Source organism: Heptranchias perlo, chromosome 12 (assembly GCF_035084215.1).
Source record: "Heptranchias perlo isolate sHepPer1 chromosome 12, sHepPer1.hap1, whole genome shotgun sequence".
NCBI lineage: Eukaryota > Metazoa > Chordata > Chondrichthyes > Hexanchiformes > Hexanchidae > Heptranchias > Heptranchias perlo.
The window spans coordinates 47,165,612-47,180,179 of NC_090336.1; the positions used below are offsets into that span (position 1 = coordinate 47,165,612).

The 14,568-nt window shown below is 42.7% G+C and overlaps 1 protein-coding gene across 6 annotated transcripts in view; it reads left to right on the top strand.

The window, feature by feature from the left end:
• The first annotated feature begins 321 nt into the window (after positions 1-321).
• bbox1 (butyrobetaine (gamma), 2-oxoglutarate dioxygenase (gamma-butyrobetaine hydroxylase) 1) overlaps positions 322-14,568 on the top strand; it is a 164,702-nt gene continuing 150,455 nt past the window's right edge. For 3 of the 6 annotated variants that reach the window (XM_067994076.1, XM_067994075.1, XM_067994081.1), the window contains exon 1: positions 322-393. The gene's annotated coding sequence lies outside the window, so the exon portion shown is untranslated. The remainder of the gene's footprint in view (positions 394-14,568) is intronic. The other 3 variants (XM_067994078.1, XM_067994080.1, XM_067994079.1) reach the window with 2 other exon arrangements.

A 14,568-nucleotide genomic window follows, 5' to 3' on the forward strand; every position in this document is an offset into this window, starting at 1 on the left:
TATACCCTGCCTTTGACACTTGAATGTTGAGCCCACAGTTTAAGTACTTAAACTTAAATAAATAAATAAATATATATATTTTTTTTTAAAAAAGCTATCCACCTTCTACCCAGTTCTGGGCTCGGTGAAAAATTGGCAACCCTATTGTAAACACTTTTCAAGTCACTTTGTGCACCGTTAAACTCCCCCACAGCACACTGTAAACATAATTAATTATATAAAAGTATGCATGACTTAATTCCTCCCCACCTCATGTTACTTTTGGAAACCCGCTGATAATCACCAACGATCCCATTGGTACAGTATTTATAACCACGATAACAGAAAGGACACACCCACACGGTTACACCGAGTTGTGTCCAGCACAAACACAGGGGAAGCTGTGGGCCGCAGGTAAGAGACGGTTTTGACATTCGCCATCAGATAACTAGATTTTGTTTTAATATATAAATAAGTGGCTATTTCCACTCAGTTATTATTGGGGGGGGGGGGGGGGTGAAGGACACCGAGCGACAAGGGGCAGGAGGCAGAGCTCGTGCTGGGTACAACCCAGCCTTTAAACCGCGCAAATTAAACTAAAACTAAAACTAAACAAGGTGGGTGGGGAATACAGACACGATGATGACGACGAGTCTCACTTTAAATACGAAAAACAAATCAACTTCTCCTTCCTCAAAAAAAAAATCCACCAACCGTCGCACTTACTGGAAACTTCCCGTTTGTCGGGCCCAGAGCTGCGCTCCTCGCCCCCGCTTGAGCCCGCCCCTCGACAGCGATTGGTCAGTCGGAGCTGTCGATCGCCGCCTGAAAAAAAAAAGGGGGTGGGTGGAGCCGCAATCGATGCATTGTGCGCGTGCGCGGCCGGGGTCGCTTTTGACCCACTGATGCACGTGGTGACGGTCAGCACATGACCCAGCAACTAAAAATATCTATTCTTGCATTCTCAGTGACTCTGCGAGTTTATCCCACTGAGTGCTGGGGCTTAGCTAAAGGCTCAGAGATTAAATCACAAGTCAAAACAGAAAATGCTGGAAATACTCAGCAGGTCAGGCAGCATCTGTGGCGATAGAAACAGAGTTAACATTGTGTGTGTGTATGTGTTTGAGTCACTTGGATCGGCTATGATGCCCCATTTCATAAGTAGCCTGATAACATTCCATTTATCATTGATGTATCATTTACATCAATTATATTGCTGCTGAAACCCTCCTCCATGTCTTTGTTACCTCCAGACTCAACTATTCCAGTGCTCCCCTGGCCGCCCTCCCACCTACCACCCTGCATAAACTTGAACTCATCCAAAACTCTGCTTCCTGTCTCTTAACTGCCGTATCTTAAATCACCCCTGTGCTTGCTGACCTACATTGGTCTCGGTCTGGCAACGCCTTGATTTTAAAATTCTCACCCTTGTGTTTACATGGCCTCTGTAACCTCCTCCAGCCCTACAACTTTCTGAGATCTCTATGCTCTTCCAATTCTGGCCTCTTGCACATCCTTGATTACTTTCGCTCTACCATTGGCGGCCGTGCCTTCAGCCGCCTAGGCCCTAAGCTCTGGAACTTCCTCCCTGAACCTCACTGCCTCTCTCCCCCTCTCTTCTTGAACTCGCTCCTTAAAACCTTCCTCTTCGACAAAGCTGTCAGTCACCTGTCGTATTATCTCTTTATGTGGCTCGGTGTCAAATTTTATCTGATAACCCTCCTGTGAAGCGCCTTGGGATGTTTTACTACATTAAAGGTGCTATATAAATGCAAGTTGTTGTTTATCATGAAAGCTATAGATTTTCTGTCCATCTTCTTCCACCTGCCAAAAAATATGTGGAAGAAACATTAATCACTTGACCGGAAAGTTTCATAAGAAGAAAATACATAGTGATAAGAACCAGTGAACAACATTTCAGATCCCTTCTGCATACCGTTAATATGTACTAAATTACTATTTTAAAATCTCTGCAGTCCACCTTCGGGGGAATGCCCGCTGAGAAAGAAAGGACAGCACCTTTCATGTCCTCAGCAGATTCCAAAACTCCTCAACAGACAAGGAATTATTTTGAAGTGTAATCACTGGTTATATAGATAACTTCCACTCCTGTTTTTCCCAATGCAGCCAGCAAATGTCCAGGAATAGCATCTTCTCCTGGCCTTACACCTCCAGATAACCCTAAGGTTTCATCCTTGGTTGGTCTCTCTTCCTAGTTTACAGACTGCCCCTTCAAAACATTATCCGTAAACATGTGGTCTGTTTGCATTTGCGTGCCCATGACATCTAGTTCTACCTTTTCTGGCAATATGTTCAATTCTACCAACAGTTCTGTTCGTCGATCGAGGTGAACCAAATCCACTTCCAGTTGAACATTGAGAAAACTGAAGCCATCTTATTCAGTCTCACTAAAAACTCTGTATCTTTGTTCTTGACTCTATCACCCTCCCCAATTATAATCACAGGCTGAACCAGATGGTGTGCAACCTCTGTGTCCTGTTCAACCCAGAGCTAAGCTTCAAACTCCAAGCCCCATATCCTATTCACCAAAACAATATACTTACCACCACCACAATGTTGCCCACCTTTGCCCAAGACGTTGCTCCTTTTCCGCTGAAATCCATGTTGTCGTTACTTCATGACTTGACTTTTGAAGGCTCTGTTGACCAGTGTTCTGATATCCTCCCTGTACAAACTCCACCTTCTCAAATTTCTGCCACCTGCTTCTGGTCCTTGATTTGCTCTCACTCATCCAACATCCCTGTCTTTAGTGACATCTGCTGGCTCAGATTCCCAGCATATTGCATTCAAATTCCTTGTACTTTGTTTACAAATCCCTCCACAGCTTCGCCCAACTCTACACCCACCATGTCCTCCAACTGTACATCATAGCCTGTGTCCTACAGGCCTTGAACTCTGGGCTCCTGTTCATCCTCTCACTCTGTGTTCCTCACTTGGTGGCATTTTTTTAGATATCATAGTCCCACCCTCAGGAATTCGCATCCTGAACTTCTTTGCCTTGCTACTTTCTTCCCTACCTTTAAAACTTCTTCCAAACTTACCTTTTTAACTGTGGCTTTTGCCAACTCTTTACCACTTGGTCTGTATCTTTCTTTTTTAATGTACCTTGGAACATTGAATAGTGTTAAAGGCACTATACAAATGCAAGTTGTTGTATTTTACTATAAATACAGCATTTTATAGAATCATAGAACGGTTACAGCACGGAAGGAGGCCATTTGGTCCATCGAGTCTGCGCTGGCTCTACGCAAGAGCAATCCAGCTAGTTCTACTCCCACTTCCTACCCATAGCCCTGCAAATGTTTTCCTTTCAAGTACTTATCCAGTTCCCTTTTGAAGGCCATGATTGAATCTGCCTCTACCACCCCCTCGGGCAGTACATTCCAGATCCTAACCACTTGCTGTGTAAAAAAGTTTTTCCTCATGACCCCTTTGGTTCTTTTGTCAATCACCTTAAATCTACGTCCTCTGGGTCTTGACCTTTCTGCCAATGGGAACAGTTTCTCTCCATCTATTCTGTCTAGACCCATCATGATTTTGAATACCTCTATCAAATCTCTTCTCAACCGTCTCTGTTCCAAGGAGAAAAACCCCAGCTTCTCCAGTCTATCCAAGTAACTAAAGTCCCTCATCCCTGGAATCATTCTCGTAAATCTCTTTTGCACACTCTCTAAGGCCTTCACGTCTTTCCTAAAGTCCGGTGCCCAGAACTGGACACAATACTTCAGTTGTGGCTGATCCAGTGTTTTATAAGGTTCATCATGACTTCCATACTTTTGTACTTTATGCCTCAATTTATAAAGCCCAGGATCCCGTATGCTTTTTTAACCGCTTTCTCAACCTGCCTTGCCATCTTCAACGATTTGTGCACATATACCCCCAGATCTCTCTGTTCCTGTACCCCTTTTAGAGATGTGCCCTCTAGTTTATATTGCCTCTTCTTGTTCTTTCTACCGAAATGTATCACTTTGCATTTTTCTGCGTTAAATTTAATCTGCCATGTGTCCGCCCATGCCACCAGCCTGTCTATAGCCTCTTGAAGTCTATCACTATCCTCCTCACTGTTTACTACTCTTCCAAGTTTTGTGACATCTACAAATTTTGAAATTGTGCCCTGTACACGCAAGTCCAAGTCATTAATATATATTAAGAAAATCAGTGGTCCCAGCACCGATCCCTGGGGAACACCACTGTATACCTCCCTCCAGTCCGAAAAACAACCATCCACCGCTACTCTCTCTTTCCTGTCACTTAGCCAATTCTGTATCCATGTTGCTAGTGCCCCCTTTATTCCATGGGTCGCAATCTTGATGATAAGCCTACCATGCAGCACTTTATCAAACGCCTTTTGAAAGTCCATATACACCACATCAACTACAATGCCCTCATCTACCCTCTCTGTTACCGCATCAAAAAACTCTATCAGGTTAGTTAAACATGATTTGCCTTTAACAAATCAGTGCTGGCTTTCCCTAATCAATCCATACTTGTCCAACTGACTGTTAATCCGGGATAGAATTATCATTTCTAAAAGTTTCCCCACCAATGAGGTTAAACTGACTGGCCTATAGTTGCTGGGTGTATCCTTACGCCCTTTTTTGAACAAGGGTGTAACATTTGCAATTCTCCTGTCCTCTGGCACCACCCCTGTATCTATGGATGTTTGGAAGATCATGGCCAGTACCTCTGCAATTTCCACCCTTACTTCCCTCTGCAGCAAAGGATGCATCCCATCTGGACTAGGTGACTTATCTACTTTAAGTACAGCTAGCCTTTCAAGTACCTCTTAATCAATTTTTAGCCCATCCAGTATCTCAACTATATCTTCCTTTACTGAGACTCTGGCAGCATCTTCTTCCTTGTTAAAGACAGATGCAAAGTATTCATTTAGTACGTCGGCCATCCCCTCTGTCTCCATGAGTAGATCTCCTTTATGGTCCCTAATCGGCCCCACCCCTCCTCTTATACACGTTTACTGTTTGCATGCCTGTAGAAGACTTTTGGTTCCAGTTTATGTTGGCCACCAGTCTTTTCTCATATTCTCTTTGCCCCTCTTATTTCCTTTTTCACTTCCACTCTGAACTTTCTATATTCTGCATGTTTCTCACTTGTGTTATCAACCTGACATCTATCATATGCCCATTTTTTCCATTTCATCTTACTATCTCTTTTATCATCCAGGGATCTCTGGCTTTAGTTGCCATACCTTTCTGCCTCGTGGGAATGTGCCTAGACTGTACCCGAACCATCTCCTCCTTAAAGACCGCCCACTCTTCATTTACAGTTTTGACTGCCAATCTTTGATGCTAATTTACCCGGGCCAGATCTGTTCTCATCCCATTGAAATTGGCCCTCCTTCAATTGACTATTTTTACTTGAGTGGTCCGTGACCTTTTCCATAGCTATTCTAAACCTTATGATACTATGATCATTGCTTCCTAAATGCTCGCCCACTGACACTTGCTCCACTTGGCCCACCTCATTTTCTAGAACCAATTCCAGCAATGCCTCCTTCCTCATTGGGCTGGAAACATACTGGTCAAGAAAGTTATCCTGAACACATTTCAAAAATTCCTCCCCCTCTTTGCCCCTTATATTATTATTGTTATCCCAATCTATATTAGGATAGTTGAAGTCCCCAGTTATCACTACTCTATAGTTCTTGCACCTCTCTGTAATTTTTCTGCAAATTTGCTCCTCTATATCCTTCCCACTAGTTGGGTGGCCTATAGAATACACCCAGTTGTGTAATGGCACCTCTTTTGTTTTTTTAACTCTAACCAAATAGATTCTATCCTTGACCCCTCCAGGACATCTTCTCTCTCCAGTACTGCAATATTCTCCTTAATTAATACTGCAACCACTCCCCCCCCCCCCCCCCACCAAATATGCAATTGAAATGCCATATTATGGCATTCCATATGAGAATGACCACCTAACAACAAATTTATTGTTTCAAGTACCACTTAGGAGTAAGAATCATAGGACCAATCAGTCCATTACAAGGAAATGGGCATTATAGGGCAGTAGTGCAGTCCGGGCACAGCATGTGCATTGGACATTACACTTCTTTTTTATTCGTTCATGGGATGTGGGCGTCACTGGCAAGGCTGCATTTGTTGCCCATCCCCAATTGCCCTTGAGAAGGTGGTGGTGAGCCGCCTTCTTGAACCGCTGCAGTCTGTGTGGTGAAGGTTCTCCCACAGTGCTGTTAGGAAGGGAGTTCCAGGATTTGACCCAGCGACATACTCACTTCGCGCTATAATGCACGCTTAGCTCATTTACATATTTTGACGCTCCTATTAAGTAGTGCATGATGTGTGGTGAGAACGCAGTGGTCACGGGGGCGGCTGGCAGCTCTTAAAGAGCAATTCCCTGTACTCAAAAACATGTACAGCTTTAAGAAAAGAAATGTATTGGTACAAAAAGAAAGTCTTGGGACAAAATGGCCTGATTCACTGATAGCCTGTTGGAGGTTCTGTAACATTGGGTGGACCTATTTGGAGGAAAGGGCCATCCAGCATTAAAGCGTCTGGAGTGTTTTTCAGGTGAATCAGGTATGTTATGGGGCTTCCCCTCAGAACCATAAAATTCTGGACATTTGTAAGTACACAGAGCATACACACAGTCTAAGTGCACAAAGCACTTCCAACCCACATTGTATCTGCATCGAAGGCAGTCACTGATGCTATTTTGCAGTCCGTATCAGAGAGATATAGGGGCCAATAATGAGATGAGAAGTGTCTGAAGTACTGTAGTGCAAGCAATGGAGCCCCATTTTATCAGGAAAGCTTACTACTAAATAGTAAGCATATATTAGGCTTTCCATATCTGAAGCACTACTACTTCTGGTGCTTCTCATCTCATTCTGGACCCCCATATTTCTGATACTGACTGCGAAATAACGTCAGTGACTGTCATCAATGTAGATACAATGTCTACTACACAAGCATATCCATTTCCGCAGCTTTCATCACAGCATTGTAAGTTAGGGCTAAACACAGATTCCAGAGGTGGAAGTACAATGTGCAAATGTATTATGCCGCCCAGACTACTAAAAATATTCTTTTAAAAGTGCACTATGTTTTCCCCAAATATGTCTCAAGCTTTAGTTAACCATAACTGTGCAAAGGATCAAATAGTCAATGGGAAATTGAGGAGCAAATATGTAAGGAGATTACAGACAGCTGCAAGAAAAATAGGGTGGTAATAGTAGGGGACTTTAACTTTCCCAACATTGACTGGGACAGCCATAGCATTAGGGGCTTGGATGGGGAGAAATTTGTTGAGTGTATTCAGGAGGAATTTCTCATTCAGTATGTGGACGGTCCGACTAGAGAGGGGACAAAACTTGACCTCCTCTTGGGAAATAAGGAAGGGCAGGTGACAGAAGTGTTAGTGAGGGATCACTTTGGGACCAATGATCATAATTCCATTAGTTTTAAGATAGCTATGGAGAATGATAGGTCTGGCCTAAAAGTTAAAATTCTAAATTGGGGAAAGGCCAATTTTGATGGTATTAGACAGGAACTTTCAGAAGTTGATTGGGAGAGTCTGTTGGCAGGCAAAGGGACGTCTGGTAAGTGGGAGGCTTTCAAAAGTGTGTTAACCAGGGTTCAGGGTAAGCACATTCCTTATAAAGTGAAGGGCAAGGCTGGTAGAAGTAGGGAACCTTGGATGACTCGGGAGATTGAGGCCCTAGTCAAAAAGAAGAAGGAGGCATATGACATGATAGGCAGCTGGGATCAAGTGGATCCCTTGAAGAGTATAGAGATTGCCGGAGTAGAGTTAAGAGAGAAATCAGGAGGGTAAAAAGGGGACATGAGATTGCTTTGGCAGATAAGGCAAAGGAGAATCCAAAGAGCTCTATAAATACATAAAGGGCAAAAGAGTAACTAGGGAGAGAGTAGGGCCTCTTAAGGATCAACTAGGTCATCTATGTGCGGAACCACAAGAGATGGGTGAGATCCTAAATGAATATTTCACATTGGTATTTACGGTTGAGAAAGGCATGGATGTTAGGGAACTTGGGGAAATAAATAGTGATGTCTTGAGGAGTGTACATATTACAGAGAGGGAGGTGCTGGAAGTCTTAACGCGCATCAAGGTAGATAAATCTCCGGGACCTGATGAAATGTATCCCAGGACGTTATGGGAGGTTAGGGAGGAAATTGCGGGTCCCCTAGCAGAGATATTTGAATCATCGACAGCTACAGGTGAGGTGCCTGAAGATTGGAGGGTAGCAAATGTTGTGCCTTTGTTTAAGAAGGGCGGCAGGGAAAAGCCTGGGAACTACAGACCGGTGAGCCTGACATCTGTAGTGGGTAAGTTGTTAGAGGGTATTCTGAGGGACAGGATCTACAGGCATTTGGAGAGGCAGGGACTGATTAGGAACAGTCAGCATGGTTTTGCGAGAGGAAAATCATGTCTCACGAATTTGATTGAGTTTTTTGAAGGGGTAACCAAGAAGATTGATGAGGGCTGTGCAGTAGACGTGGTCTACATGGACTTTAGCAAAGCCTTTGACAAGGTACCGCATGGTAGGTTGTTACATAAGGTTAGATCTCACGGGATCCAAGGTGAGGTAGCCAATTGGATACAAAATTGGATTGACGACAGAAGACAGAGGGTGGTTGTAGAGGGTTGTGTTTCAAACTGGAGGCCTGTGACCAGCGGTGTGCCTCAGGGATCGGTGCTGGGTCCGCTGTTATTTGTTATTTATATTAATGATTTGGATGAGAATTTAGGAGGCATGGTTAGTAAGTTTGCAGATGACACCAAGATTGGTGGCATTGTGGACAGTGAAGAAGGTTATCTAGGATTGCAACGGGATCTTGATAAATTGGGCCAGTGGGCCGATGAATGGCAGATGGAGTTTAATTTAGATAAATGTGAGGTGATGCATTTTGGTAGATCGAATCGGGCCAGGACCTACTCCGTTAATGGTAGGGCATTGGGGAGAGTTATAGAACAAAGAGATCTAGGAGTACAGGTTCATAGCTCCTTGAAAGTGGAGTCACAGGTGGATAGGGTGGTGAAGAAGGCATTCAGCATGCTTGGTTTCATTGGTCAGAACATTGAATACAGGAGTTGGGATGTCTTGTTGAAGTTGTACAAGACATTAGTAAGGCCACACTTGGAGTACTGTGTACAGTTCTGGTCAGCCTATTATAGAAAGGATATTATTAAACTAGAAAGAGTGCAGAAAAGATTTACTAGGATGCTACCGGGACTTGATGGTTTGACTTATAGGGAGAGGTTGGATGGAATGAGACTTTTTTCCCTGGAGAGTAGGAGGTTTAGGGGTGGTCTTATAGAAGTCTATAAAATAATGAGGGGCATAGATAAGGTAGATCGTCAAAATCTTTTCCCAAAGGTAGGGAAGTCTATAACGAGGGGGCATAGATTTAAGGTGAGAGGGGAGAGATACAAAAGGGTCCAGAAGGGCAATTTTTTCACTCAAAGGGTGGTGAGTGTCTGGAACGAGCTGCCAGAAGGCAGTAGTAGAGGCGGGTACAATTTTGTCTTTTAAAAAGCATTTGGACAGTTACATGGGTAAGATGGGTATAGAGGGATATGGGCCAAGTGCAGGCAATTGGGACTAGCTTAGTGGTATAAACTGGGCGACATGGACATGTTGGGCCGAAGGGCCTGTTTCCATATTGTAAACTTCTATGATTCTATGATTCTATTAGATCTGAGCAATTCAGTAACTATTGAAATATTGCAGATATAGAAACAGGAATGGAATATCATATCTGACTATATATTTGAGAATATAATTTGGGATTGTTGCAGGAGTTACTATGAATATTTATGACTCTCAAATAATGTGATATCTCTGTTTTGGATCAGTACTTCTTGTCTTTAAATATTTATTATGTAGCTCTAGTTAAGAGGATGTTTATACCAGCATGTTCTGCCTTTGTTGGCTAAGCAAATACATTCTAATGAGATTCAAACAGACTCTTCTGAAATATATTGAACTGAATGCACTGTAGTACAGTCAAACTGCATCTTTACAAAGTAGTGGCGATCAGTAAAGTAGCTGTTAACAGGATACCAAGTACAAACTCTTCAGCTGGCTGCATATAATAGGACCTCTAGACAGGGGTAAAGTTTGTTTAAATAAGAAGTTTGGTTTGATAAGGCTCCAGTGTAATAATGTAGTCGTAAAAAGAGTTAAAAGCAAACTGAGACAGTACTGCCTTGTTTCATTCTGGTACTAAAGCCTTTAATTACTGCAAACATTTAACCACAGCCTCAAACAGGTAGTGGTCAAGTCTGTCATTAATTCGTACTTATGGAAAAGTTTCCAATGTTTCTGTAGAACTAGGTAGCTGGATTCTCTCCTGGTGCTTTTCATGATGGACAACACAGAGTAACTTTAATGCTATTCTGAATAATCACAAAACATTACAAATCAAACTTTTACATGTTTTAATATATTAAACATTTTAAAACTGACATCAATTTTCCTTTACTGTCACAACAACTTTTTGCCTGCCAGTCAAAGGATATGGGCTCCGAAATTCCACACTGTCTGCAGTGCTAAATCGAGGCAAGTACTTTTTCTAGCCAGAAAATTGGGAAGTAAAACATTTCCATCAGTTTTTCAGCCCAAAATCTTTGTCCCCAAATTTCCTAGAATGCTTTGGCCCTTTGCATGATGCACCCGCAGAGTTCCCAGTCACCTAATTAACAGGTATTAAAATGAGTCAGTGGTACTGCAGCCGCGAATTTCCTGGATTTAAAATTGCAGTGCAGAAGGAACAAGTTAGAATGAGAAATATAAGTCACAGCTGTTGCCAGAATCAGCTGAGACCGGTGGAAGTGAGAAGCTTTTGAACCTAAAGATTGCTCAAAGTTTGAGTAGTGATCATTGTAGCTGAGAACAACTTTTTGGAGCATTTTATTTTTGCATTCAGCCTACACAATCTTGGACTTGCTTCTCACTGCCTGTGGGATGTGACACCATCAGGAGATCAGAGCTAACATTTCCAACATATTCTTTTCTGATCTTAACTTGTGCCAGCGTTTTTTTTTTAATCAACAAACTATTACTGTGAGGACAATCAGCATGAATAGCTGTGCTACTAGTAGGAAAGCAGAGGCCGTTCTTACCCAGGGATACTGTCCCGTTTTGTATACCACCTCCCACCATTCATGGTTACCCAGGGTGGCAATAGATTGTTCAATATCATTATTCTGCTGCTGTATAATGATGATATTGTCCCTCAGAACTATTGGTATGTTGCAATATAGATTTAAGATTCAAGAAATGGGCAGAATTGGATGGGAAAATTTCAAACTTCTCGTAAGGCTTCTATCTGGAGGATAATGTTTACTGAAATTTCTGTAACATTGTGGGCCTTAAGAGGCACCAATATTTTATCCCCAATTTTAGTCATTTTGGTTGGTGTAAGGCAAAATGTTGACAGCCAAACCGGACATGAATAATGGTATAATGGTGAGTACAGCACAGGAGGAAGCCATTTGGCCCATCATGCCTGTGCCGGCTCTTTGAAAGTTATCCAATTAGTCCAATTCCCCTGCTCTTTCCCCATAGCCCTGTAAATTTTTTCCCTTCAAGTATTTCTAATTCCCTTTTGAAAGTTACTATAGAATCTGCTTCCACCATCCTTTCAAGCAATGCATTCTAGATCATTACAACTCTCTGCATAAAAAAATGTTTCCTCATGTCGCATCTGGCTCTTTTGCCGATCACCTGAAATCTGTGTCCTCTGGTTACCGACCCTTCTGCCACTGGAAACAGTTTCTCCGGTTTTGACAGAGTAAATAAGTTCATGATTTTGAAAACCTCTATCAAATTGCCCCTTAACCTTCTCTGTTCTAAGGAGAACAATCCCAACTTCTCCAGTCTCTCTACATAACTGAAGTTCCTCATCCCTGGCACCATTCTAGTAAATCTCTTCTGCACCCTCTAAGGCCTTGACATCGTTCCTAAAGTGTGATGCCCAGAATTAAACACAATACTCCAGCTGAGGCCTAACCAGTGTTTTATAAAAGTTTGGCATAACTTCCATGCATTTGTACTCTATACCTCTATTAACAAAGCCCAAGATCCCATGTGCTTTTTTAACAGCCTTCTCAACTTGTCCTGTCACCATCAAGGATTTGTGCACCCCCAAGTCTCTCTGTTCTTGCACCCCCTTTTAAAATTGTACCATTTAGTTTATATTGCCTCTCCTCATTTTTCCCACTAAAATGAATCATTTCACACTTCTCTGCGTTAAATTCCATCTGCCATGTGTCTGCCCATTTCACCAGTCTGTCTATATCCTCCTGAAGTCTGTTACTATCCTCCATATTATTTACTATATTTCTGAGTTTCGTGTCATCTGCAAACTTTGAAATTATACCTTCTATACCCAAGTCGAGGTCATTAATATGTATCAAAAAGAGCAATGATCCTATTACTGACCCCTGGGGAACATCACTGTATACTTCCCTCCAGTCTGAAAAACAACTGTTCACCACCACTCTCTGCTTTCTGTCCCATAGCCAATTTTGTGTCCATGCTGCCACTGTCCCTTTCATCACCTGGGTTTTAATTTTGCTAACAAGTCTATTACGTGGTACTTTATCAAATACCTTTTGAAAGTCCACATATACAACATCAACGGCAATACCTTCATCAACTTTCTCCATTACTTCATCAAAGAACTCATTCAAGTTAGTCAAACACGATTTTCCTTTAACAAATCTGTGCTGAATTTCATTTATTAGCCCATACTTCGAAATGCCAATTAATTTTTTCCCAGATTATTGTCTCTAAAAGTTTCCCCACCACCGACGTGAGGCTGACTGGCCTGTAATTGGCGGGTTTATTCCTCTCCCTTGAACAGGAGTGTAACATTTGCAATCCTCCAGTCCTCCTGCACCATCCCCATATCTAAGGAGGATTGGAAAATTGTGGTCAGAGCCTCCATAATTTCCACCCCTACTTCTCTTGGTAACCTGGGATACATCTCATCTGGACTGGGTGACTTTTCCAATTTGAGTACTGCCAATCTTTTAAGTACTGCCAATCTTTTAAGGAGCTCCTCTTATCTATTTTTATCCTATCCAATATTGCTACTACCTCCTCCTTTACTGCTACATTGATAGCATCCTCCTCTATAGTGAAGACTGATGCGAAGTATTCATTTAGTGCCTCAGCCATGCCCTCTGCCTCCACGAGAAGATCTCCTTTTTTGTCCCTAATTGGTCCCACGCTTCCTTTGTCTACCCTTTTATTATTTATATGTTTATAAAAGACTTTTGGGTTCCCTTTTATGTTAACCACTAATCTATTCTCATACTCTCTCTTTGCCCCTCTTATTCCCTTTTTTAGATCTCCTCTGTATTCCACCTGGTTCTCTTCTGTATTATGAACCTTATATTTGTCATAAGCCTCCTTTTTCTGTTTCACTTAAATTCCATATCTTTAGTCACCTAGGGAGGTCTAGCTTTGGATGCCCTTCCTTTCCCCCTCGTAGGGATGTGTTTACTGCGTACCCGAACAAACTAGTCCTTGAAGGCCTTCCATTATCTCCTTCCCAGTATTTGGTGGCCTATAGTATACACCCAGCAGTGTAATAGCTCCTCTATTGTTCCTTAATTCTAACCAAATAGATTCTGTCTTTGACCCCTCAACTACATCATCCCTTTCCAGTGCTATAATGGTTTCTTTGATCAATACTGCCACCCCTCTACTTTCATTCCTTCCCTATCTTTCCTGAATACCTTGAAGCCAGGAATATTAAGTACCCAATCCTCCTCTTCTTTGAGCAAAAATTTTCTGCACCCTCTCAGTGATGCCCTTTACTCTGGCATCAGGGAGGCAACTCACCAAGCAGGACTCACGTCGGCAGTTGCAGAAATGCCTGTCTATCTCCCTGACTATCAAATCCCCGATAACAATTGCATTTCTTTTGTCTCCCTGTGCAGCCGAGTCTCCCACGGTGCCGTGGATTTGCTCCTGACTGCACCCCCCAGAGGTATCAACACCCTCACTAGTATTCAACACTGAGTGTCACACTCCTAGGGTGTGAGTCACATTCTCCTAAGGGACTCCTGCACTGCCTGCCTATTCTTCTTAGTCTATCTGGTGGTCACTCACTGCCTCTCCACCTGAACTCTCTGTAGCTGCGGGGTGACCATCCCCTGAAACGTGCTATCCACGAAACTCTCAGCTTCCTGTATGCACTGTACTAACGCCAGCCGCCCCTCAAGCTCAGAAACTCTGAGCTCGCGCTCGAGCAGTTGGCAGCACTTCTGCCCCCGTGTGTGTAATGCTTCTCATTAGTTGTAACAAATACCTTCTTCTCCATGAATAAAGAACGTTGGTCCTCTTCGAATTCGATAGTACAATTAGGGGATTCTTCATCCAGGGTGAAACCACAAGCTGGTTTGTAAAACATCACATCTGCACAACCAGGCCCCACTTTTCCTGGAATAGCATGAAGTGTGTGGTGCAATCCAGAAGCCTTCTTTTCCCCTCATTAATACCTTTTGGATAATTTACAAATTCCTTATGTATATTATCCTTCAACAAGCCTTTCG